This window comes from Dermacentor andersoni, chromosome 5, assembly GCF_023375885.2.
Source record: "Dermacentor andersoni chromosome 5, qqDerAnde1_hic_scaffold, whole genome shotgun sequence".
NCBI classification, from domain to species: Eukaryota; Metazoa; Arthropoda; class Arachnida; order Ixodida; family Ixodidae; genus Dermacentor; species Dermacentor andersoni.
In genome coordinates, this window is record NC_092818.1 from 142,597,156 (window position 1) to 142,619,752 (window position 22,597).

A 22,597-nucleotide genomic window follows, 5' to 3' on the forward strand; every position below is an offset into this window, starting at 1 on the left:
GCTGTCACGATATGAAGGCGCATGTACGGCTCGCGCATGGGGAGTTTGAATGCCTCCAGAGACGCGCAGTGAGTTTGGCTGCAAAAGCGACGAAGCTAAACGGACGCACCGTCACGTTCCGCTCAGTCGGCTCTAATGGAAGTTGAATGAGGTATGTGTGCTGCGCGAACGAATAATGCTCTCGCGTAACTTAGATGATCATCGCAGAAGAATTCTGCTGGACTTCCTTATTTATTTATTTACTTTTGTTATCTCACCGGCACACGGTCGCAGTGTGCCACTGAATGAGATAGCACGTTATGAAAAACAATTCCGGGAAGTACGTAGCTCTTGGTAAAAGCTTGTACTTTATGTGCACAGCGTTCGTTTATTGTCTATCCCCAGTCGTCTATTCTTTTCAGGGAAAATATCGCGATATTAATCGTTACGCCCACCTTTGGATTGACCCGAAGCAGGCTTTACTGCAATATCACCGATTGAGATTATGCCCAAGGGGAAATTAATATTCTTACGGATGAGAAACGACCCAATTAAGATCGACATTATTGCGCAGAAGAGACGGTCGTTCTGCTCACTGTCTTGTTCGCGTACGGAACACATGTTTCTAACGTTCGTGCTTGTACTGTAAAAATCACCACGAGCTTGTAAAAGCTCCCGCGAAAATGTTGGAAAACGTATAAAAACAGGTGCGAATTTAGAATTCGCGCTAATTTAATATTCTCACCAGAAATAATGAAAGTGTAAACTCTCTCAGAGGAAGCAACATGTTAAAACCACACTATACTGCTCGTTGAGAGGTTTTTGCTCGTTGGTCTCGTCTCGTGTCATGTCAACCACCATCAGCTATTTCTGAAGGCTTAAACGTTGCATCTTTCACGTGTAAAACGAAGGCACATCGAGGAGCTTAGCCTGTTCTTCGGGCACCCGCTGAGAACCGTTGTGTCGGAAAAGCACTACTCGCAAAGTGAGCAGAAAGATGGGCTGCATGCCCCGGGGAGGCGCAAGAATAATTTTTTTTTTTAGAAATGTCGAAATTTCTCTGTATATATCTTCATAATTAAAAAAAAAGAAAGATGTGCAAATATCAATGCAAGCGTGTAGATGTGGCAACAGTGCGCATACGTAATGTTTTTACTTGCGGCGGTGTGACTCCACATGACCAGGTTGTTCTTGCGAATCTTTCGGCGCAAGATTTTTGCGGATAAGCGACCCTCGACAGAGGGTGGTGCTTTACAATTTGCAATTAATCATCCTTGATATGGTGGGGCATACGTTCGAACTTGTGGAAGACAAACCGATGTATTTGAAGCACCACGTAGCCGTACCGCGCTGTTTCAAGTCACCAAGTACTTGACCACAGGAGACGAAACTGAACACGTCTGCCTTCTTGCACTCTGTACAAAACAAAAACGCCAAAGCACAGGGCAAAACTTATGCGGGAGAATTAGTCAGTGACTCATAACATGGATAATTAAGCCGCAAGCACACTGACTCGTCTCGTGCAATGGCTCGTCTCGTTCATTTACTTCCACCGAAATTCACGGCAGCTTTCCCGCATTTCCGTGACATCATCTCATGCCGCTATTTTATAGAAATTCTCTTATAAAAAAAGAAACGACAGTTTGCGCACTTACAAAACCGAAACTATAGAACGCGTGCGTTTTCCGCTTCTCTCCGGAATGTACAGGCAACTAAAGTTAAGAGATAACGAGTTGGTGACCGTTCCCAACGGCTCATGCTCGATTGCGCCGTCGCGCCAGGGCCGTTTGCGGGAGCGATCCAATATTTACGCCGCAGTACGATTAACGACCGGGAGATGGCGCCTGCCTTATTGATCGTTCGCTGCCCGTTTGGGGGCTTTATTTCGGGCTGTCCATAACCTTCACTCAATGACGCTTCCTATCTTTCTAGCAGATTTGTCTCGTTCCCCCGCACACCTCCCCACCCTCCGTCACACTTCCTATACTACTTCAACCCTTTCCCGCATGCGGCAGCACTTAAAGGGCCCGGAACTGCCTTGCTAGGAAACAAATAAACCAGGACAAAAGGAGCTAACAACAAAAGGAGGAGAAGAAGGAAAGATTTCGTCCGTCGTGAGCTACAGCCTCCCGCACTCCCGTTTTCTTTCCCTTTTAATCCTAATTCTTTCCGTCTTTCCTGGCGCTCCTTGCATCTGCTGTGCCCCGGTGCAGGAACGCAAGCGCAAATGACGGTATCTCGGGAGGAGGGCGGGAAAGACTGGAGAAGAGGAGTGCGCCGCTCCACGCGTTCTATATATACCCGTACAAATTATTTGATTAGCGCGCCGAACCCGCGCTTCTACCCTCCTCGCAAGCACTAAAAGAACGGGCAGCGACGGGAGCCCTTCTGCGCTTATTTTCGTATTCCTCGCAGCAGCAGCAGCGAGCAAGCAGGCCAACACCCGCCCTTCCTTAGCTCGTCTCTTCGTGCCCCGAGAAGAAGTCACAGCCCAGCCGCTGCTGCTGCTCCTGCTGCTTCTTCTTGGTATCGTGGCCAAGTGCTCGCGCCTCATTTTATGGGTTAAAGTCTCCCACAGTGCCATCCCTTCCGATCCCCATGCCTCCCCGCTGCACCTTTCCCCCATCCACACCCTCTTACTATGGTCTCGCTTGGTCGCCTTACCGATCCGCTTTTTTCCATTTTGTTCTTCCCTACCCAAGTTTTCTTTTGTCTTGACGATTCCCCCCTACCCCCCGTTTTCTGCCCTCTTTTTAGGCAGCTTACTTTACGCCTCCTTGTTTCGTCGAGAAGCGGGCGATAAAAATGGTTCTCCAAAGTGGAGAAATGGCAGAGGTTGGAGATAAAGGGCTTGATGAAGGGAAGGAGACTCGAATGGTTTTTTTATTTGTTGTCTTTTTTTTCGGTCTCATTTATTTTATTTTTTCGTGCTCCCCTTTTTCCTTTTTCTCTTAGTGAATTTGGGAGCATACAGCGTTGCCCTTACCCCGTCTCCCTTCCCTCCAATGCGCCCTTTGTTTTTCTTACTTTCACTCACTTTTCACGCCTTTTACGACTGTTTTCCACTTCGCCAATGATGACATGCGAACTGGCTTCGGCGGGGCTGACAGACAGAAAGTGAGAAGATTGAGACGAAGGTAAAGAAAGCAGCGAAATTAGGGGTAAAGGGAGAGATGAAAATAAACGGGAAGCTCTAGGAAGGCCAGCGCAATCGTGTTAACAAAAACACGAGAGACGAACGGCCAGTGTAGGGGGTGATCGGAAAATTGACGAAAGGGGCTGTGAGAACTGAAGCGGGGGAGTAGCGAAACGCAAAAAAAAAAAGAAAAGAAGAACAGAAATCCAAGCGCGAAAGTGTGGTTGCGATCAAGAGGAAAGCGGCGTTGGCAAGAAGGGAGCAAATGGCAGGGAGCGGACCATAGTCCCAAGCCGTCGCATGTTCTCGGCAACCCATAGGAGTTTCCTTCTTTTTATTCGGGAAGAAAATTGCAAATACATAGAGTGTCGTCGGCTTCTTAGAAAACGCGGTAGTAAACATCTGTTGCGTGCCGAAGGACGCAAACGTGCGTGTATAGCTGTGCTGCGACCACTTGTTTTCAGCTTTAGCTTTATTTTTTCTTCTTCTGGGATGACACAATGCATGAAGAGAATCTAGTTTTGCTACCTGCATGTATTTGTTTTCGTGTGTGCGGTGTAGAGAGTGGATTACTTTCTTTCTTTATACGTAGGGGCAGCGCTGCTTTGAAGTTAGCACTCTCTGCGGCAAGAAATAATATTCGTGTAGCAAATAAACAGTATATGTCAGCACTGAGATGCTATGTGGTAGTCGATGTTGCCATAGGCGTTGAAGTATACGCTGCTCGCGTGTTTGTAAGATCAGCGCAGGCACTTAAACGGCAGGCAGTTTATGCTCCAGCGGTCTCTCTGGATGTCTTGTCCCTGCCGTCGTCAACAAGCTCTTCTAACTGAATGTTATAGGCGATGTTTGCACAAGTTAGGTAACCAAAACCCTCACTGACAGACGCTCGAAGGCAGCGCTTCAGGATGACCGACAGCCTTTGCGATTGAAAGGGTCGGTGTATGCGAGCTTCGCCTAACGCGCACTTCCGGAAGGTATAAGGCGCAACTTCTCCCATACTCTTGCGTAAGCAAAACTCGTGATTTCCACACTGCAGGAATCGCCACTCCCTGGCATCCGTCGTTTGCAGCATTCTGTGGAAGATAATGCTTCTTTCTTTTATGTTCTCAAGATGATTACGAAATCGGGGAAAGGAGGCATTTTGCTGGAAAGGATGCATGATAGGTGAAAGTGCACAAGAAAGAGTACAGCGTTTGCAATGAGAGAGAGAGAGAGATAGATAGATAGATAGAGAGAGAGAGAGAGAGAGAGAGAGAGAGAGAGAGAGAGAGAGAGAGAGAGAGAGAGAGAGAGAGAGAGAGAGAGAGAGGAGGAGAGACCTTAGAGAAAAGCGTGCCGAAGCGAGCGAACGTTATGCAAATGAGGCGCCGCGGCGACTCCCCGGGCGGCTAAAGGAGAGATCCACGCGCTGAGCAGCGCACCACTTTATGGCTCGCCAGCTTAGCGTAGTAAAATGGCCCGCTGGTTTCGCTGTGAGCGAACGCGAGTGCGGGCAACTATTGAGCCTCGCTCGCCTCCCGCTTCCCGCAGCAGCCCAACGCACTCGTTCCGGTTATAACCGGCATGCAGCGCGCACTCTGGCTGTTTATTCGTCTCGAAACGCAGGTTTTTCGCGCCGCTGAAGCGATTTCGCTCAATGCGGAAAGTCGCTCCGGAGCTTTGCGTTCCCGACAGAGGAACTGTAGAGATGACGATGGGAAGGAATAACGGGCGAAACGGCACCACTTTTTTTTTTTAATTTCGTGGACATTGCAAGGGAGTGAGTGTGCAGCGAGTGAACGAGCGGGTAGGTGAGTTGGTGGTTCTGCGGATGAGTGAGAAGGACGGGACTGAGTTGAATCAGTCAGTACGCGGTTGGTATCATTAGTACGGGATCGCGAAAGCATTATACGCGTAGCACAAAAGAAACGTGGACGAACCAGAGCATCACGGAGGGACGCACACAAAGTTCAGTGTGTCCGTGTGTATACGGACATATGATCTGAGTAAGCTAGTCGGGAAGTCAGCTAGTGAAGCCGATAAGTGAGTAAACAATCGGGTGAGCACGTAAAGCCGCCACATGACTGAGCAAGTAATTCAGTGCGTGAGTGAATGAATCCGAATATAGTGAGCAAGGTAGAAGTGATACTATTGCTTCGTGCGGGTTATGCTTTATAACACGTAAAACATATTTATACAGGCGCTTTTATGCATGCATGCCTCTCAGGTCAGGATGCGATCCCAGTGGTCGGGAATCGAACATGAGACCTGCATGGTGCTCAACAATGATGCGCCATCACTTCTTGTAGCCGTTACAATTCCCTAATACAGCGCGAACAAACAACACATAGAAGACACACGAAAAAACGACAAGTGCGCCGTCATCACTGCGGCAAGTACTTTTTAAAGGGCGATTGAGACTTTGGTTGCGAGTAGCATTGACGCCATTGCTGTCGTAGTTCGATGCTATAGCATAGCTAACAAAGTGACACGGTATATATGAGTTTATGTCGCTGAGAATATATATGCGTTCTTGTAGACTCTAACCTGAGCACACAAGCATATCATTGCTTTCTGTGTAAATTTACATATATCGCTGCATGTTCACGCAGTAACTTTGCCCAAACACTATTGGGTTCTTTCTCTGTCGAAAAAAAAAAAACGAGAAGAAATCCATACCTTCGGTGGTATTTGAAGTCCGAACTGCGCAAACTTCCTTTTCTGTTGCTTGTGCTATTTTGCCATGTCCTTGTCTGCGTTATGACGCCCACACTTATAGGAAGAGGAGGAAAACGAAGAAGGAAGGGTAGGGAAGTCAACCAGACGCATGTTCGGTTTGCTAGCCTACACAAGGGAAGGGGTTAATACTTATAAGTATTGACCTCAAAGCATGGGCTCTTATATGTGGTGTAGCGCACATAGTCCTATGATTGCTGTTAAAAATACATATAGACACATGAAGCAGAGATGCTTGGCAGTTATTGGTAAGTCAGTTCATCGATGATATACCTCGGGGCAACATCAGTAGTGGTCTTATTTCTCTATCAGAAAGTACTTACCGGCTGCGTAGCATATTGATCAAACTAGTTATCTTTCTGCCCACAAGTATTCTGCTTTTGAATAAACGTTCTCGAGTAACTTCCGAAAGCGTTCATATAACGAGAAATTAACTCTGCCCAGTAAAAACAAGTACAAGCATTGAATACTTCAAACGAAAAAAAAGAAATAACAAAGAAAGATCGCGAAGCGGCACTGAAAAAAAGAAAGCAGGAAGGAGCTGTTGACGCTACAAAAACGTTTTCGGTGGGAGTGAAGAAAGAAGCAAATTTACATTATAATAAAAGTGGTGCTCAGACTGAAGCGAAGTTCTTCGCTTTTACATCTGTTTCGTTGCCTTTCACGCTCTGTGCCGTGCACAGAGTGTACAAAAGCTTCAGCAACACGCGCACGCGCCCTTTAATAAAGAAGATGCACACTGGGACATGGCAGACTAAAAAGAAAGAGAGTGATAAGAAATAGAACGATAAGCGTGGGGCCCAAAAATATAAAGCAAGAGATCGGAACTTCAGGGTAAGGGAAGCGTGGGCACGAGAACTCTCGGACCATCACTGGCGCGGACGCGGCGGGCGCAAAGTAAACAGCGTGTCTCGGCGCGGGAGGCCACGGGGCACGGCTTTTCCCGAGCTTAGAAGAAGCCCCTCTCGAGCCAGCGGCGCCGTGACGACACACCGGAAGTTAGAAGTGGCGGAAGTGACGACAGAGGTGGCACGGGTCTCTGGATGGGTGGGGGGGGGGGATGTCAGGGGGAAAAAAGGGCTGGGACTCTCTGAAACGCTCCAACATACTCCAAGTGCAGGCCTGCGTGTGTGCGTGTGTGTGCGTTGGAAAAAGAGAAGGGGAGTCGAGAGAGTGACGTTCAGGCAAAAGTCAAGCCACCTCTAATACACTGCCACTTCCACCGCTTCATTCATCCCCCGCCTTCCCTTTTCCTTTCCCTCCTCTCGGGATGGTCTGCAATTTCCTCTCATCCATCACCACGCGCCAACAGGGTTGCTGCGGTCACCGCCTTCTCTGTGTTTTACTTTGCTGCAGGGCCGCGGATTTTGCCGCAGAGCCTGCCTGCGTGTATACCCGTACTCCGACAGGCGCTCGCGACCTCGCCACCTCGGCAGCACACTGGGTACGTACGGACAGCGCTCGCCGCGGTGTCCGGTCATAGCCGCGAGGTCAACTGTCGAGTCGAGAAAAAATCTCTCTCCATCGCTCGTCGCCATAGGGAAGGAATTACGCGGCCGAGAGCGCGCATACGTGACCTAAACGGCGTTTCGCGCCCTGCGGTCGCGCTCTAATGAGCGGACAGAGAAGCAGTGTTCGGCAGCGTCCCACGGCTCTCATTCCGGTTGCTTCCCGAACTTTCTTTCCCTGCGCGACCGCTGCGCAGAAAGCGTCGATTAATTTACTCCACGTCGACAGCGCGAAACGTTGGGGGATGGTCGCACGCTCGTCTCTGCCTTTTCCGCGTGGACGCCATTATCGCGACGGCCGCGTCTGGCGCACCGACGTCCTCTTTAATTCACTTCCGTCTCTGCCAGGGAGGACGTAGTACCTTTTCGAGTAGTACAGTACCAACAAAAGCGGACGTCTGAACCTCCACTCCAGCTTCTCGTACAAAGGCTATGGCGATCACGGTCACCGAGCAACGTGCTACGGAACTGTTTAAATCCGCGTTGTCAATTGCAAATTTCGTTGCGATGGTTGGCGGAAGTCGAAAATTCAATGTATGTCGACTAGTGAAGCCTAGGGAGAGATGGAACGGTCTAAAAAATAATAATAAAGAAATAAGGAAAAAGCAACTGCGCGATGCGCTCCTTTGATAATGCAGCAAGCGTTTTGCAGGACAGGTGATTGCATTTCATTTAGGCATGCTTGCCTCTCTGCCCATCACCATTGTCAGCACCGTAGCCGAGGCTGCATGCATGTTAATGGATGTCTTTCACCTGCTCGCAAGCTATTTCTTGTTTTTCTCGCAGAGATCAGCATAATTCCAATAGGGCAGGGATTATTCTTTCCAACACCGAAACCCGCCCCTCTTCCTTATTCTTCACTACACCATTGATGGATCCGTAAGACATAATAATTAAAAGCAGAATAGCTTACAACATGCTACTGCACGAGGATGTAATTGTTTTTTCGAATTGCAGAGAATGAACCCCTTCGAGAGAGAGAGAGAGAGAGAGAGAGAAAGAGAGAGAGAGAGAGGGGCAGACAGAGACGACGTTTATTTGTTGAAATGCTCAAGAGAGAGAGAGACAGAAAGGAAGAGGAAATTCAGGAAAGTTAGCCATAGATAGTATATAGTATTCAGTTTACAAGTCTGCACTGATGTATGGGAAATGGAGATGAGATGAAGACAGAAGTAGGACAAAATACGTACATGCGCTCGACGCAGGCTATACGCCATACCCATAAGCATGGCTCAGTGCTATACCAAAGGAATAGCAGCCGTGCTTGCATTGCATGTACATCCGTTGTCGATAATACCGCAGTGACCTGACAGCTATTGAACGATGTCTTGGTGCCCTTTGATTCCAGTTCCTAATCGGGCGCACGGATCTTCTAATCAGCGACAATGGGACACGCGTTTGCAAATACGCATTCGTGGACATATAGGGCGCTCCTCTAAGCCTAACGTGTCGCTGATGAATGCGCAGTTAACAAAGCTGCCTATGTCGACAGCTACCGAAGTATAACCATGCGGTTGCTGTCGGAAGCACCATAAGGTGAAAGTTAGAACAACAAACGCATCGCTGAGTACATGCGGTCGAGTCAAGAAAGATCACCCAGCGGACTACAGCTAAAAAGCCACTCTACAGGTTGCTCTCGAAAGTGCTCGTTATTTAAAATATGTATTACGTTCAGCTCGGTGCAATTCTCCACCGTAGAAGAAGTCAATATTCCCAAGTATTTCACAGCAGCGCAGAGTTTGAACAGTAATGGTAATGTCCACATCAGATAATATACCAGGCGCAAAATTTTAAGCAAAGAAAAAATTAGAACTCGCTTACCTCAGCAAAAAAAAAAAAGAAAAGAAAAAAAGAAAAACATTCTCACACGAAAAGTAGCAGACAGCAAGCTGAGCTTGTGGGTTTAAAGCTACTGACCAACGCACAAGAATGAAACGTATTTCAAGAACGGCTTCATAGAATTGACAACAAGGCAACAGCCGGTGTGGTTTCGATAAACTGTTTCTTCTTTCCTCACAGTAGAAACACGTTTTCAGGCTCTCCCTGGTTGCGGCTGTATTTCGTATATAGACATCTGTAAAGGTGCGTACTAGCATGCATGTGCCGCCGAAACGCGCACGAGCATCTGCTTAGACGCTGATCCCCGACGCAGACACGCGATTCCAAGGCGAAACCCAACCGACCAGAAGAAGGAAGAAAACAGAAATGAACAGGAAGAAAAAGAACGAAAAGATGGGCCACTTATCCACGACGGGCGGGCCAATAGGGCAACACCACCTTAAGGCGAACAAGAGTGGCTCGGCGCGCTGCTTCTTTAGGAGGCGGCAGACGTCCGACGACGACCGTTAGGCCCACGGGCCGCCACCGAAGTAGCAGAGCCTAGGTGCACGGCACTCTCGCCTGCTCGCAGCCAGCGCCGCCAACAGTTTACGAGTGGCCGCTATCAAGACAGACGGCCCTGATCGAATTAGGCCCTTCCCGGCAGGGGAGCGATGTCTGGCGAGCGAGGGCTCGCCGCTGCTTAGGCCTAATGGCGTCGCCACCGCCGCCTCCTGCACGCCCTCTCTCGGCGAGCACGACCGTCGGCACATTGGTAACGAGGCTTGAATGAGTGCGGCCGAATCGGGCACCCCGGTTCTTCCCCCGATAGCGTCAGGGCTCGCGCAACGCCCGTGCACGCTTGCCTCGCTCGTTCGCTGGCAGCCCCCAGAAGCATCGGCGGTGGCGGCCGCCCGCGAGTTAGACGCGTCATTTAGCAAACTCGTTTCGGAAACTTGGCAGATGTGTTGCCGTTTGTTATATAGATGAAGGGGGAGGGGGGGTGGTAGAGACCACCGACCTACGAGAGCTTGATGGGAGCCCGTTATACGAACGTGTAGAGCCCGCGTTGCGCGCACATCGCGCGAACTACCAGATTGCGCAAAATCGCGCGGACTACCAGATTGAGCAAGATCCGCGTCGGCCGCTCAAAAGAGGCAGTAATTATGAGCCTTACGATTGGACTCGTCCGACTGCACCGCTCAGTATTGCCAACCGGCGGTGCGATGTTTTCAGGGGACGTTGAGAAGATTAACGAACCCGAATGTAAAATGGCGCCGCCGCTAGATTTGCTTTCTGATGACAGCGATGAGGCAGCGGTTGTTCGAACCTCGAGATTGGTTGGGGTACCGCGCGACTTCGCCGCTGCCTACCAACAACGTGGTTTGCATGACTCGGAGATCAGCGTTCTGCGTCAGGTTTGGTTGTCAAAGATAGCCCAAGAATCATGCGTGTTACATGATCGCTTACAACAATCACGCTTACAAGGACAAATGTACTCAGTGTATTTTTTTTTTCAGTGCACGACCTTTACTTTCTTGGCAGGTGAAGCGAGGGGAAAGAATTTAAAGCATTTAAAGTATACTTTATATACAATACAAAGTGTACCCCCGCCTCCGCCACTGCCTACCACAGATCAACTCCAAGGGGCGCTGTAACGTACAACTATTCCAAACTTATCTTTTCCAATTCGGCAATCAGCCCTCCGCGATTGGTCAAAAACTTTTTGGACCACCCCACTTCACCTGTCTGTCACGCGACATCACGAAAACCGCGACAGCTCCTCATCTGATATGACGTGTGCACCCTGATTATGCATGATTTAACCGAAAAAGAGAAATGTGGTTATTTCTGAATGGTTATTTCCTTTTCGCCATTAGCCCTCGCCTATTGGTCAAAAGTTTTCGGGCTGCACCCACTTCACCTGCCTGTCACGTGACGTCACAAAACCGCAAGAATTCACCGCGTCAAAGTGAAGTGCACGTGTTAAACATGCATTAATATGACAAACAAAACTGAATATTGTTCTGAATAGCAGCAGGCTGCCCCGCTCCTAAATGAATAAAAGATTGCTCAGCCACTGGCTACTCGCACCTGCCGGAGAGCATGGGTTTATTTGCGCATAACAAAACTTTTTGCGTGGCCGTGTAACGTTTTCGAGCACTTTCGTTCTGCCATCTTTTCTTAGCTGAAAATACGTTTTAGCGTCATTCTTAAGCGTCCGTGGCATGCCGCCGCGATTTTCGACCAGCCACCGCAAGCTAAGTAAAGGAAAGCGGACCAATCGCCGACGCCGGCACCACCCTCTTCATCTGGTTATCGATTTTCACTGCAGTGGCTCGGCCTCATCGAATCCCTCTCCACTTGAGCGTGCTCCTCGCCTCTTGTCAGCCAATTAGATAAGACAAGCTCCTCAGTGTAGGCAATGATTTGCGTTTTTCAATAAAACAAAAGTACCCTCTTATGAACGAGGAGAGTCTTTGATTGGTCTGTTCAGATAGCCCTGCGGGTGACCGCCCGATGCTTGAGTAGGCGGTTACGCAAATTTGACGTCAGGAGATTGGATTAAAAACATATTGGAATAGTTTTACTTCATAGGGCCCCAGGGCCAACTTGCACAAAACTCTTTAGTCCAGCCTAATCCAAGTCTTCAGAGTGACTTCAGTCTTAATGGAGTCTTAAGCTTCTCTAGGCGATAAGTCGCTTGCACGAAACCGTAAGCCAGCCCGCTAGACTACGAGAAGCTTGGAAAGTAAGCGTGGAACATAGTCCGGCCGTACGCAGGCTGATTCCAATCTTTATCGCGCTGTGCCAACATGGCTGCCGTGCGGCTGGCTCGACTCGAACTAACTGCCGAGCTCCTGATGCGCTGCGAGCGTGTGCATATAGGGATCGCGCGAGCATCTTCGAAGTGTTCGACGAATACGAGCTTCAGAGGCGATTCCGGTTTGGTCGCGCTGGCATCGCGTACCTCGCCGAGCTCGTCCTGCGTGACGATCGTGAACATCCGACCCGCCGGAACCACGCTTTGAGCGTTGATCAACCTATTGGTGCTCGCGCTGGAATTCTTCGCCACCGGTGGGTTTTTTTTTATCACGGCCGGCGATACCGTGAACGTGCACGACTTGACGCGCCGAAGCCACATTTTTCGCCGTTAGCGGGTCAGATTCTGGGGTGACGCGGGTGACGACGGACACAGGGAAAGAAGCGGGCTACAAGGATTCTGGGTTAGGTGCTGCAGTGTCGGCCATGCCAAAGTCTGAGGAACATTGAGGGGGGGGGGGGGGGGAGGCTCCTTCTGATACAATGAGCGTCTCGCTGTCTATGTCACCTCTTTCATATTCCACTCTGCTCATTTTCACGCTTACCCTTGACGGACGCCGAAGCAAAATCCAAATAAGTTTAGACTATAAGCGATAGTACATTCTGTCAAAACTCTATTTGTATATATTTGCCTTTAAAATATTGATTATCGCCGGTGCAAACGAAGTCCCAAGTCCCCATTTCGAATTTCGCGCCTCAACCGCACCGTCAGTGCGACGCCACTGATATATATTTTGGTCTTTCTATTTTCCCGCGTATTTCGCCCGTTTCCATGCAGGAATAGTTTCGAACAGTTGCGACTTTGGGGCTCGGCTCACTTTCCAATGCAGTGTCCCCTATATAGTACATGCCTAAAGATATATCTAGCACCGAGCGTACGCTGTCAAAATATGTTATGTCACACGGAGCTGGTGCGGGTGTGCAAGGTGGGGTCGCCACTCGTGTTTCATTCTTGCGTGCTCTTTGGCTGACAAGTTCGCCTACTACAGCAACACTTAGCTCTTTAGCCAAAAGTGTAATCTAGCTTTCATGCGGTGCATGCGATTATGGTTATCGCGCGCCAGCAACCAACCTTTCATGCCCCGAAAAATGTTCATGCATCTCGTTTCGTCACTCGTCTTACACACGTATTACGCTGATCTGGCCAGGTTGCAGATCGCACGTGTGCATCGAGTGTCTGACCTTCTCGCGACAAAATAAACGCAACATGACCGGTGTCTGTCAACGATCGTGAGCGCCTCAAAGCCCACTAATCACGTACATTACCCTTTCCCTGCGCGTTTCGTTTATCATTGCTCGACAAGGTGTGCCGGCACCGTATATGTATGTCAGCGTAGTGAAGCCCAGCACATGGAATTTCGACGAAAAGCTACAGCATCCACGGAGCCCGTCGCCCACCTGCAATGCTTCGCAGCAGCTACGGTTTTGCAAGAGCGTTGCACAAGCTGCGATCTCTGGCAGTGAGAAAACTGTTTCGCCAAATGCGCGGCTGTATAGTTCCACGTATGCGAAGAGCAGCTTACGACCTGTCTGTTTGCTCTCCGGCGTGACACACTGCTCTGTCACGGCGCCGGATGCAGTGGTTCGTGTGCATTGTTACCGTGCTGCGCCTTGTGTAATCCGACAGAAGGGACGCATGCCGCAGAAGAGGACGACGGAAGAGTTAATTAGTTTGTAGTACTGGAACGTGCTTAGTTTATTTTTTTTCTTTCTTTTTTCTTCCGCGCGACAGTGTTAATACATGGGATTATACACCCTAAAGCTGCGGCTTTGCGCGCTAAATCTCAGAGGTTCTTAACCAATTTAGGAACACGGAGGCTAAATAAGCCTACCCTGTGCCGGACTTACTTTAATCTGAACCTTAGTTTTTACAAGCGCGATTACCGCGTTAGTCTGTTTTTGATTGGTTGTTATTTTTGTTATTTCTTTCTATGCAACCGGGATGGCAGCGCTGCGCGGATCCTGCGCTGCGCTTGAGTCTCGCGTGTGCTGCCGTTGTCGCGAGAAACAGCTGTGCCGTCAGAACTGCGAACGACTTAATAGTCGCGGTGTTCCTTCAGGCAAAAAAGGCTATAGCCTTGGCAACCTGTGCTAATAAGTATAGCGCATAAGTGTGTCTTCCCATGGAGTTTAAAAAATTCCATTACCACGCTTCGGTCAAGTTACTGTACTAGTCGGTCGGCCCTTGTCGCAGCTCTTAGTTGTAGAGGCTCGCTTTAGTTACAATTAAGCGCACCCGTTCGTCTGTTTCTGCGTTTTTACATGTGTCTACAGAAGTACCCAATAGCTTCTACCCCAATTTTCTACTTTAGATAATAAACGGGCATTCCGTTACGACATGGCGTATACGCGACGCACGGAACGTTCGCCCTCGAACAACGTGACTCTCTTACGGTAATCGCACAGCCCGCGCCTAATTAGTAAAGCACAAACATATAAGAGTACGCCTAAGGGGACTCGGCGCCTCACACGATCCTCATTCGTTAACGGGACGATGAACTCTTTAATCCAACTTCCGGTTAGCGCAGGCGCGCCGCCGTTCCTCTGCGGCGGTTCTTGGTTGCTTCCGCTTCCGCCGGATAGTGAGCCCGGCGCCTGCTTCGTGTGATAAACGCAAAACGGGAGAGCGAGAGATAGTACTGAACGGAACGTGGCGACAAAAGGACGCGATGGGAAAGACAAAAAGAAAGGCGCGTGCCCAAGAAAAAGAGAAGTATTTTGAAAGGGAGACTAAAATATGGAAATCAGAAAATAAACGATAAATATGTATATAAACAGGAATATATGGCAACGCAGGAACAAGAGGAGGTTGCGAGGCAGCGGGCAAGTGCGGCAGCGGCCAAGAGGACCAACTCAATGTCGCCTAGAATTATAGCAAAACGTAAAGAAACAAGAAAGAAGCCACGGGTCCAATCGAGGAAGGTCGCTGAGAAGAGAAAACAAGGCGGTATAGAACGAGAGCGTAAAATGAAAGTAAAATCAACGAGAAAATCGACAGAGAGTGAGAGAGAGAGGCGAGTGCGGTGGAAAGGGGGGATCGGAGAACTGCCGGGACATGGTGGGACGGGCGCAGTGTGTTCCAAGAAGATAACTGGGGGCCCCCATGCCCTATCACTTTACGCACAGAGCCTGCGACCGGGGGCGGCTGCAGGAAACGCGACCCCTTTTAGGCGGCGCTGGGTTGGCTGGCGCAATTCCGCCGCTGCCCTGCACCACTGCATGAACGCTGCGCGCGTGTCCGATAGAAGAAGAAGAAGAAAAAAAAAGAATACGAGAAAGGAAAGCCTGAAAGAATTCAGCCAGATAAGAAATCTCTTCGTACTTTCTTTTTTTGCTTTCTTCTTTTCTTTAGGAGAAGATGAAGCAGTAATGGAAACACCGAAGGATGGGCAGCGGCAAAATACGAGAAAAATAAAGCGAGACTGGTGAAATACACTCAGTAAGAAAACGGTAAAAAACAAAGCCGCACCTCGTGCCACTGTGGGCGGAAATAGAGGGAGGAATTAAGGCGTAAGCCTTCACTATGGAAACAAGGCGATCCAACGATAGCGAAGTGAAAAGACGAGTGTTAATAACGCGGGCGCGGAAAGACGCAGTCCAGAACGGGCGACGAGTCATGCGCAGTCTCCGAGGGGGCTTCTCTGGGAATCCCGTTGCTGAGACGGCGGCGGGGTGAGAGTCGAGTGGTGCCGCTTTTTCTTGTCAGCTTGGGGCAAGCGTATAGCCGATGTAGCAGTGAGTTACATATATATATATATATATATATATATATATATATATATCATGTGACCGGCTCCCCCATTTCACACACATACAGATTTTTCCGCTTTGATACTATTAATGCCAAGGCAAGGGACAGATAATAAGAAAGATAAAAGAAAACTCGCAGCCCATAAGCCAAACTGTAACAGAACGGCAGAGATAGCTGTGGCAGACTTATTAGGCTGGTCTGTATTGGAATGTATTTTTGTAGTAAGCTTGTGATGACCTTATCTGCCGCGTTGGCTCAATGGCGCACTGCTGCTGAACCTGAGGTCGCGGGCTCGATTCCCCCTCGCGGGGGCAGCATTCGATGGCGGCGAAATAAAGAAAGAAAAACTAGAAAAAAGATAAAGAGAACGCTCGTGTAGTTCGATTTATGTAAACGGTAAAGTATCCCAGGCATTAAAAATTAATGCATGACCTCTCTGATGCGGCGCAGATTGGCCTCACACTAAAGGAATTTACACCCTTAAATGTATAAATCTCTCTACAACTCACACCCTTACACCCTATTGGGTTGGGCGCAAGGGTGTGATAATTAAGTTAAAGAGACAGTTACACCCTTATTCACGTTTAACAGTGTCAATTATTTCACAGTGCATAATTCCAGTTAGTATAGAAACTGCAAAATAGGGTCTCTCGCTCACGTTAGGGGCGAGAACGTCCCGTGATATCGCAGTTCCCTTCGACGAGGTTGGAGGGTCTTGTGAGTGATAGTGCATAGTTCTCTTCCTAAATGAGTCACGTATGTGTGAAGACAGGGCCAAACTGAGAAACAAAAGTAGGATGTACCTTTTCTGGAAGACTGCCTAGAAGAGGCTCTGACACTCTTCACCTATACGATGGAAAATGTTATCACACTTCTCGAAGAAAGGAAAACGTACAAAAAATGTCGTACTGAGTCGCAAAACAGACTAAGGCACAATTAGATAACTGCCGTTGATTAGAAATGTCGAATCGCTCGAGAAGTATTATTGTTCAAACGAGACGCACATCAACATAGTGACGTTGTACAAGCGCGGTAATGTTGGCAGTATAAGTACATAAATGCCGCGTAATGTGAAATAGAAGCCACCATAAGTCACAGTCGTTTTCTAGGATAGTGCGAAAAGACGGCGGTGACTAAGCGACGGCAACCGAGTAAAACTTGGAACTAAGCGTTAGGCTGTCTTGATTACGACCCTTTCTACACAGCTTCTGACCAGTCACGACGCAAAATTGAGGCCACCGACCACGTGCTTCTAATGCTCAACTGCCGAAAATTTGGCGAACATGTTAAAATGACGCTTTTCAAGCTTTACTTTGGCCCGTATTCTCAAAAACGGCCTTTCAATATAACGGTTCGTATCAAGATTTGACAGCAAATCGTAATGTTCACATATTATTAGCCAAGTGGCCGGCCAAGGGCCAACAGATCTTACGAACGAACGAAGGGTTTGTGAAATTCGGTATTTGGTTCTTCTCGTTTTTCTTTCTTCCTACTTTAAACATTCACAGCTGCCCCCGTACAATACACCTTATGTGTCGTTCCTTTCTTCTCCCTTTCTTTCCTTATTTTTTTCGTATCTTCAAGGAAAGTGACTTTTGACGTCACTAAACCCGAGCTTCGTATGTACTACCACTGACTACGAACAGAATTAAACCGTACCGGGTGTAAGCAACGGTATTGACTTCGTTATTTCGAACTACAAATTAACACTGGCGGCGCGCCGCCAAGCTTTTGAGGAATCCGAGGTCAGGCAGCAGACCACAAAACAGCAGAGCCCAGTCCGCCCACACGCAGGAACGCACTGTACAAATATCATCGCTGGATGCGTGAGCTTAAAGACACCTAGCTGCGCTGACACGAAGCTAGAGAGATGTGACATTACAAACAGCTGAAATCACCGGCTTTCCTTTCTGTTCTTTCTCTCTCTCTCTCCCTCTCCGCTCCCCCCCGTTTTTTTTAATCAAACAGGGCCACCGATTTAGATCGCGGCGGGCGTCACATAGTACCGGTGTGGCATTCTGTGTGCGTTCCCAGACGGTACGGTGGTTTACCGCTGAGCTTATAGGCATTTCTCTTTACGCGAACAACACTGTCACTGACATCGGAAACGGCCAACGAAAAACAGCAATAAAATAACGGTTGCACGTGTGTTATAGGCATGGGATCAGCCGGAGCAAGTCAGTGCAGCAGGGCGGCGGGAAGTACGACGAGAGTAGAGGAGACGCACACACGGCACGCACACATGTGTCTGCGCTGCTGCGGCGAGTCAGCGAACGCGCTGGCTCGCCAGACAGCAACGAGTCCAAGGCCGGCGGTCGAGCGGCTCTCTCAATGAGCGCAATGAGGCTAAATCCGCCGGTCGCAATGTGGGCCCCGCGTGTGCCGCACTTTCCGCTGTACTACAGCCACGCTCTCGCTCCTCTTTGTCGCCTCGGGGTCCTGATTTCATGCGCGCATAAGCCGCGTTAGTTTCGTACGAGAGCCGCTACCGTCTTCAGAATGTTGACCTGTTGAAGTGAAACACATACTGGTCCTGAATATTCAGCGACATTTTGCTGTTTGCAAGTTGCTCTTAACATTGTCCTTTAGACAGTGCAGTTATAGAGCAGTTCATGTAAACCGCCCGTAATAGCGGCAACAGACTGTCAATAAGTGGGCTGTCAGTAACACCTGTATTACATCGCTATTTCCACTGTGCAACTGGCTCACTTTCAAACCCCTTCCCCGTTTTTCCCCGTCCTTTTACGTGTTCTCTTCCTACGCTCTTGTCTCCGAACACGAACGAATATCGTTCATTTCGTGTGTCTTATTGCTTTCTTAGACGCTCAGTGCTTCGTATATGAGTCAAGCAAGGCCGATGGAAAGTTGAGCATGCGAGACCAGAGAATAACTGTGATGGTGGTTACAGGCTGTGAAAGGGCTCACGTTGTTATGGGCCAGTGCTCACAGCTGTCCGAAGCATACAATAGCAGAGGGAACAGACGCGAAACGCTGCTTCTCACTTATCGTCGGTTTACAGAAAACTCGCTTCGGGGGCGGTTACAACAGCAGCTTATTCTCTAACGGGCCATGGTGCAAGACCAATTGGCCTGCCCCAGTTTCCGGGAGTTGCGGAGTTTTGTTCGCGAGGCGGTGTCTTTCAGCTTCAGATAATCGCCTTTGTGTCGGTTTCATATATATATATATATATATATATATATATATATATACTACTGTATTTTTGTGCTGTGCTCCATACGTTCTAAAGAAACAAAAGTTAACAATACCAACAAGAAATTCATGGCCATAAAACAAAACCAAATCTTTGCCGTGGTGGCAAAACGCACTGCTATTGCAGCTCGAGAACATAGCGTGACAGTGTTCCCAACCAGCGTGGCTATAATGAAGCGCTTCTCTCAGTTCGTGGGCTAGCACGAAGTTACAGCTCAATATATTTCCAGTCGTGCCTTAACATAACTGACTAACTCTCACGAGCAAAACATCCTGCATATTGCACAGCCTGAGAACACACCGAGCAAGGCACATCTTGTAACTAATCCGTGCGCGCGAGTTTAAGGCTTACTCTGCTTAAAACAGCCTAGATATTTCCTTTCTCGTTGCGTGTCACCGGCTGCAAGTGGGCTGACGGCATCGTTGGCAGACAGCTCTGTGAGGTGTTTTACCTCGACGTGGGTAAACAAACCGCTTTGCCAGCAACTGAAGGAAATCACGAATCATTGGTTCTCTATTGTGGAGTTCAGGGACAGCTATTACGAATAATGCCTGGTCATACACAGCGATCAAAACACACAAGGTTCAGTTGCTGAACCGCTTAAATATGGGCAACAACTTATTTCCGTGCAGCAGTGCTTAACACTTCACACCAATAGGTACTTATTTGAGCAAAAATATACGGACCAGACATACCGCGAGAAAGCTAGGACTGCAGTCCGAACATGGCATTGCGAACTTTCTAGTGCACTCGTCAATTTGAGTTTGTGCGTCTGAATTAAGAATAAATTCAGTTTATTTTTTTTGAAGGAGGAGTTGGGGGGATAAGTGTTAGATAAGCAGTTGATTATGAAAAAAAGAATAACTTCTAAACGGTAAAAAGCGCGGCACTACTACCAGGCGGCAGCTTACGACGTCCGTATTGCTTTTTCTTGTCGCCTTGTACGTGCGCGATGGATCTGAATCGTGCTGAGGTTTGTTCGCGAGTGAACCACGACGTCGAGTGCTCTTGCTCCCCTAGTAAAACTTGATCGCAAGTTCTCAATACCATTCGCTGGTAGGTCAGAAGAAATCCGTAAAAATTTTGTCATTCTTACGCTGCAAGGACACATAATCATGTCTCTGAGTGCCGACCAGCGAGCGATACCTCTGTAGCCCTACCCCGACTGGGGCAAAACAGAAAATCTACAAGGTCATTTCGATCAAGTCTCATCGCACGTGGCTCTAGGTGCTGCCGTGATTGGAGCTACGTTACATTCCTAAGCTTTATAAGAAGCCAAAGCGGTGATCATTAATGTAGCTGGCGGCTCGAAAACGAAAAAAAAAAAAAAGGGGGGGGGGGGGGGGTTGGGGATCCCGTTGATGTACGAACCTCGAGTGTCGCGTCCAGCTGAGCGTCATCGTCGGACTCCGATAGAGAGGCGGCGTCTCGTCGAACCGGGGCCATCCGGCTCTCGACGCAGGGACGGACGATCGTGGTCGTTGCGGCGGTTACTCCCGCGGGATCGCTCAGTGTCCATCCGTCCATGCAGTGCACGCGTCGTGGGCTGATGAGAGAAGAAGCAAAGCAGAAAGAGCGGATGGGAGACGCGCAGGAAACATCACTTTTCTCGAGTCCCCGACCCTGGTGTCTGCGACGACGAGACAAACGAGCACGCCGTTCTACACTGCAGCGGGAGCGGGAGCTCTCCGCTCTCGCAAGCTACGCCCGCACGCACATACACACACGCCGTTCGTAACGCGAGCTCAAACTCGGATGCACGTCCTCGATGGAGAGGACTGTAGACAGGATGACGAGTGAGGGAGAGCACGTTTTAGAGGCACACGATAAAAGAGCGACGGGGAGGGAAATAACGATAGAGGGCAAGCATAAGCGGGGGAGTGTATAGAAATGAATATCCTCCGGCACTCCCTAGGTGGCGCTCGCGACAGTATAGGAACATCCACTCACCCCCTCCTTCCACCACGCATCGCTCTAGTTGTTGTTTCTTTGTTCTTCGAGCTCTATCGGCTGGTTTCTGTCCTCGCTCGCGCGCTCACACATGTGTTTACGCGTTCGACTTTCTTTTTTTGTGTGTGTTGCGTTTATTTAGCAGCTTCAGACTCCTCATTCAACGCTCGGAGCGCGCAATTGGCACCGTGCTTTTCTTTGCGCTTCCTTTACTTTCACACATTCCTTTATTAAACGAGAGAGCATAGCATAACGGTGAGGAGGTGAGGGGAGAGTAAAGCCTAGCGGGTGCCTTTGAAGTCATTTCGAAGGAAAGGCGCGAAAGCGTAATGGATTATGAAAGGCTCTATCACCGCTGGAACGTGTTTGTGCCAAGCCGAATACATTTGGTTCGCTTTTAATAAGCAGTAGAAGATGCACAAAACGAAAGCAGAAAGAGCGAACTAAATTGCTGCGTACGATTATGCGTAGAAGTTGCGAAGCACGATGGTTTAGTTGGGCTCTTCATGCTTAAGTGGGGAGTAGTGTGACTTCGCAGCAAACGTGCGGACTCATTTAGGACCAACTGAGGAACGAGCAAGATAGTCGTGCGTTTTGTGTAGTAATTCACATATTTCAAGCTGTCAGTGAGATCTTGGCCACCCTAACATTTATTCATGGCTTAACTCAGAGCTGACACACTTCCTGAGGTGCGGTCGTAATAACTAAAAACACACATTAAGCTGCCAGAATTATGTCTTACGTACTTTGTCAGAACGTCGCTCACAGATGTACGATAAGTTTTAAAGAGGTTGAAACGCGGAAATAAAGGTGTGACATCATCTCCCAAATCACAACGTCGATTCGACATCAATCCTACTTCTTGTTCTTAATTTGATGGGTAAACCTACTTTTTAGAAGCTTATGGAGACACTCAAGATGTTCTTGTAGAGACACTGGCGGAGTTTACAAGGAGGAAATAAACAATAAACTGTCAAGCAAGATTTTTGCCGATGACGTACAATGCTGCTTCACACAGAAGGGTAGAGAAAGGGTGAAATGTTCGCTTTTCACGAGATTCGCCAATGGCGTGTCTCTTGTACTAAACGCACACATCGTTACGACGGTTAAAATTGAATTATGAGTTTTAACGTCCTGAAACAGTGCAGTGGGTTATGAGGGACACCGTAGTGAAGAGAACTGGACTAATCCTGGCAACGTGGCGATCTTTAACGTGCACCCATAGCACGGTATGCGAGGGTTTTTGCACACCGCCCTCCGTCGTAATGCGGCCGCCACGGTCGGGCATTGAAACCACGACTTCGTGGTCAGCAGCACAACGCGATAGCCACTGCCGGGGGTCTTATACCCCAGTTCGAGAAAAAGCTGTGTTTCCATAGTATGACTGCGCGGAACAATCTTAAATTTCTACTGTTGAGAACTTACGCAGATTTTGATTTTGATACGGACGGACGGACTCTGAATAACTAACTGACTCGTAACATAGATAGATAGATAGATAGATAGATAGATAGATAGATATCAGATAGATAGATAGATAGATAGATAGATAGATAGATAGATAGATAGATAGATAGATAGATAGATAGATAGATAGATAGATAGATAGATAGATAGATAGATAGATAGATATAGAGATAGATAGATAGATAGATAGATAGATAGATAGATAGATAGATAGATAGATAGATAGATAGATAGAT

At 48.5% G+C, this 22,597-nt stretch overlaps 1 long non-coding RNA gene across 1 annotated transcript in view; it reads right to left on the bottom strand.

Moving 5' to 3' along the window:
• The window catches only part of LOC129385090 (uncharacterized), a 73,823-nt gene that overhangs the window by 2,939 nt on the left and 48,287 nt on the right, over positions 1-22,597 (bottom strand). The window contains exon 2 of the long non-coding RNA XR_011894659.1: positions 20,316-20,490. This is a non-coding gene — a long non-coding RNA (uncharacterized lncRNA). The remainder of the gene's footprint in view (positions 1-20,315; positions 20,491-22,597) is intronic.